Source organism: Myotis lucifugus, unplaced genomic scaffold, assembly GCF_000147115.1.
Source record: "Myotis lucifugus unplaced genomic scaffold, Myoluc2.0 scaffold_740, whole genome shotgun sequence".
Taxonomy (NCBI): Eukaryota; Metazoa; Chordata; class Mammalia; order Chiroptera; family Vespertilionidae; genus Myotis; species Myotis lucifugus.
This window is the reverse complement of record NW_005871788.1, coordinates 11,954-16,783: the sequence shown is the minus strand read 5'-3', so window position 1 is coordinate 16,783 and position 4,830 is coordinate 11,954. Positions and strand designations below refer to the sequence as shown.

The following is a 4,830-nucleotide window of genomic DNA, read 5'->3' as shown; positions in this document are numbered from 1 at the left end:
GCAGGGCAGACTCTAGCTCAAGCAGACAGACTCTAGCACAGCAGGCCAGACCCTAGCTCAGCAGGGCAGACCCTAGCTCAGCAGGGCAGTCCCTAGCACAGCAGGGCAGACCCTAGCTCAGCAGGGCAGACCCTAGCTCAGCAGGGCAGACCCTAGCACAGCAGGGCAGACCCTAGCTCAGCAGGGCAGACCCTAGCTCAGCAGGGCAGACCCTAGCACAGCAGGGCAGACCCTAGCTCAGCAGGGCAGACCCTAGCACAGCAGGGCAGACCCTAGCACAGCAGGGCCCCGCCACGCGCGCACGGAGAGCACACCACACCACCCAGGCCTCTACAGGGAACAGAGCAGGGCATGTCGTCCTGCAGCTCGTCAGGCACACGCAGGCCACAGAGCCACCCGGGCTGAAGGCCCATCAGCTTAGGCACCTCGAGGACAAACCTACCGTGCTCAGGTTATCTGAAGAGTAAAGTGGATGGGCTAAAGGACTTCTCAAGTTATCGTGGGATCTTCGTGTTCTCAGAAAAAGACCCAAGACCCCCAGTTACTCTTTGCCAACATTCCCAGGTCACTACTAAATGGCAGAATCCTACCACACCCTCGGCTAAGCATCTTCCAGGGCTCTGAATGTTTAAGGCTGGTCTTCAACTATTTCATAAAACTGTGATTTTGATTTTTTGAGAATACAGCCTGTCTTGGGTTGAGAATGTCAAAGAAGAGAAGAGAAAGGATCCTAGTAAAATGGAAATGAAGGAAAACTGAGATGGGAACAGTGGGTGTAAGTTGTCTTTTTACTTTGAAAGGTGTCTTGACTTCTGATTCCTTTAGAATTCCAAAGCAGTACAGAATCTGTTCGTGAATATTCTTTGCTCCACAGAAACTTACCCTCCTGGCACTGCTGCTCATGGAGCTAAAGCACCTTTTCAAAGAAGACTATCATTTGTAATTCTTTTTTCTTTAAGAGAGAGTAGAAGGAGGGAAGAGAGAAGGAGAGAAGCATCAATGTGAGAGAGACACATCAATTGGTTGGCTCCTGCAAGCGCCCCAACCAGGGCCTGGAATTGAGCCTGCAACGCAGGCCCGTGCCCCTGACCAGGAATCAAACCATGACCCCCTGGTTCATGGTTACCACTCGACCACTGACCCACACAGGCTGGGCCACAATCACTTTTATTATTGCTTTCTTAAGGTAACTGTCTATCAAATTCTATGCTGTTAAATTTCCTTATTTGTCTGATTTCTGTACATTTGCATTTTTGCTATTTAATAAAACTATCTAGTCAGACATGTATACAAATACACACCATTAAAAATCTGAAATAAAATTACTTCAATTTAGTAAAAGCTATTAAACTCATAAAAACAACCCCCAACCTATACATTTATACTAAGTGTATATTTAATTTTTAAGTCTAAAATTTTTATAAGCTAGATACACATTTTTTAAAAAGCATGGGAGAAGCGTTACCTGAGAGAAGTAACAGCCGTACAAGGGAAGCCACTTCAGGCCGTCCTTCAGCACGTAGCGCACGTGCCCAGGGCGCCTGCCGGACGGCCAGGATGTCCGCCACGATCCAGTCCACTGTGGAGACAGGCCATCAGTGCGCCAGCCACAGGCGCCAGCACCCCTCCCACAGCCGGAGCGCCCCTCACCACATTCTCTAAGGAATTTGCTTGGAAAATGTTAAGACTCAAATTCTAATATTACTTTAAACCAACAGGAGACATTAAAAAATATATAAATTCTGAATTTTCTAATTTTTTTAAAAAATATATTTTATTGATTTTTTTACAGAGAGGAAGGGAGAGGGATAGAGAGTTAGAAACATCGATGAGAGAGAAACATCGATCAGCTGCCTCCTGCACACCTCCTACTGGGGATGTGCCTGCAACCAAGGTACATGCCCTTGACCGGAATCGAACCTGGGACCCTTCAGTCCGCAAGCCAACGCTCTATCCACTGAGCCAAACCGGTTACGGCATGTATTTTCTAATTTTTGTTGTTTAGGGATTTTTGTTCTTTGTATTTTTGTTACCCCTCACCCAAGGATATTTTTCCATTGATTTTTAGAGAGTGGAAGGAAGCAGAAGAGACAGAGAGAGAGAGACACAACGACTGGCTGCCTCCCGCACATGCCCTGACTGGGGCTGGAGATCAAGTCCGCTGAGGTACATGCACTTGACTGGGATCGAACTCGGGACCCTTCAGTCTGTGGGCCAATGCTCTATCCACTGAGCCAAACCGCTAGCGTTAGAGTTTTTGTTTTGTATTTCTTGAAAGGCTTTTATTTCATGAACAAAATGCAAAGGTTACAAACCACCAAAGCAACCCAAAAGCAGAGATAAAGTAAGCTTCTCTAATTCTGAGTCTAGAAATTTGACAAAATGATAAGCAAAAACACAGTTCAGTGAAACTGCCCAGTGCCCCTGAGAATTCCGTATATGCTAAGACGGTCAACAAAGGCCGGGACACTGCGCCAGGGAGCTGCAGGCCAACACCGGTTACAGGCGCATCCAAACCAAGGACCTCAGCGCGTACAACTGTGCCGACAGCTGCACAAAACCCAGCACACACGCCCAGGCTGCTGACAGCTCTCACTAAGGGTGCGAAAGCAAAAGTAAGAGGCAGGAGTGAGTTTATGCCAACAAAAACTTGCAGGAAGAAAGAAACTGCTAATTGATCTTTCACGGAAATCCTGAGCACGGACTCGCCTGTGGCAGGGATGAGGGATGAGGGATGAGGGATGAGCAGTGGGCAGAGGTGGGAAAAGGACTGAGGAGAGAAAATGACAGAAAGAGGCCAAGTGTGAAGGTCAAGACCCCCAGGTCTGGACTTGAAAGTAGCGGCTACAAACTGCCGTCTCCTGAGCCTGAAAACGATAACCCACGCGAGGGAGACGTCTCGCGTGTACGAACGAACTTGGAAAGAGCTGGCGAGCTCTGCGGAAGGAATCGGGTCCTGGGAGACTGCACAAAGCAGCGAAGTAGAGGGGGGACGTTTTAAAACACACAAAGCAAAAGGCTGTAGGAAAGAAAAGCCAGTCAGTCAGGGAGTTACCAGAAAGTTCTAGCCAAAGGGCCGTCCCCATCGTTACAGGGGACTCGCCACCGTGCAGGCCACAGGCACCGCCCTTCCCGACAGAGCAGCCCAGATAGCACTTCGCTGGCTGGAACACTAACGTTGTCTTTTTGGAAAAATATTCTATCAATTATTATAAATCTCTCTCTTTTTTAAAAAATATATTTTTATTGATTTCAGAGAGGAAGGGAGAGGGAGAGATAGAAACATCAATGTTGAGAGAATCATCGATTGGCTGCCTCCTGCACGCCGCTTACTGGGGATCTAGCCCGAAACCTGGGCATGTGCCCTTGACCGGAATCCAACCAGGGACCCTTCAATCCGCAGGCCGATGCCCTATCCACTGAGCCAAGCTGGCTAGGGCTATAAATCTCTTTAAATCTTCCTTTAACATTTGCAAGTAACTCTTCCACAGTGAGCGAAGAATCACAATTATACGTGTAAGTCTGATTATAGTTCCCTTAAGTGTGACCCGGCTGTGTCGGTGGGACACCCACGCTGCAGAACTACCCGGTGTCACCTCTCTACAGCACGCAACTCCTGTCCCTCCCTCTCACTCACACCACGGAAAGTCCCCGATAAACACTGCGCTTGTTCTGACTGTGCCTGGTGTGCACCCACTGAGCGAGCCGGAGAACTGAGTGAGGGTTTGCAGGCTGAGCTGCAACCTGGAAGCTCGCAGGGAACAGGCCGAAAACAAGGCCCGGCATCTTTTCTTACAACAACTCCTTCCAAAGTCGGGGGAGTGGCTATCGTGCGTTTTTATACTGAAACCTGCGTGGCTACATTATGGTCCAGGACACATCTTCCAAGCACTGGAGAGACGGTGTGCAATTTTAAACACACGTCATGTTTGTAGAGAACTCTTCTGGGTTATGTGCTTCATCTTTTGAAAATGTTAGTGGAAAAATTCAAGAACTAATTTAAGTAGTCACGAGACACAAGCTTCACGCCATCCATTTTTTGTTTTTTAATCCTCGTCGGAGGATACGTTTTCATTGGTTTTTAGAGAGCGATGAGGGAGAGCGAAGCGCAGATTGTGGTGCATGGGACGCCCAATGAACTGAGCCACACCGACCAGGGCTGTGCCATCAATTCTTGTTCCTCAAATATCTTTTTCACCTTTTTTGTTTATTCTCAATGAGGTTTCATGAAGGAGGCACTAGACAAAGCTGAGTTATGACAGCTGAGAAGGTAACACATTCCCTTTACAGTCAGTCATGTGCACTTGAGCTCTGACATCATGTAATCAAAACATCAGAAATGTGGCCACACGAGAATTCTTCCATGTGACCCAGTCACAGCTGCACCACTGTTTCCCTGAACCTGAGGCCAGCGAGGAGAGGCCGCAGGAAAAGCAAGGGTTCCTGGCGTAGCCACTGTGGCTCAGACGGTCGGTGCTGTCCTGCACACCAAAAGGAGGCTGGGCTGATTCCTGGTCTGGGCACCAGTGTTTCTCTCTCCCTTCCTCTCTAAAAATCAACAAAAACATATATATGTATGTTTAAAAAGCAAGGTTTCCTCATGTACATTCTGATGTGACGACAGTTCCTAATTCACACGAGCGCTGCAGAGTCCAACGCGGCTACACAGGGTGTACTTGCCCGGCTCGGACCCAGCACTGCGTTCATGGTCAATCACCACCAACACCACCCTCATCATCATCACCATCACCATCACCATCGCTCCTGCTGGATCATCATCATCACCACCACCATCATCATCATCATCACCATCACCATCGCTCTTGCTGG

The 4,830-nt window shown here is 48.3% G+C and overlaps 1 long non-coding RNA gene across 1 annotated transcript in view; it reads right to left on the bottom strand.

The window, feature by feature from the left end:
• The window catches only part of LOC102435804, an 11,710-nt gene that overhangs the window by 2,104 nt on the left and 4,776 nt on the right, over positions 1 to 4,830 (bottom strand). The window contains exon 2 of the long non-coding RNA XR_002827026.1: positions 1,466 to 1,579. This is a non-coding gene — a long non-coding RNA (uncharacterized LOC102435804). The remainder of the gene's footprint in view (positions 1 to 1,465; positions 1,580 to 4,830) is intronic.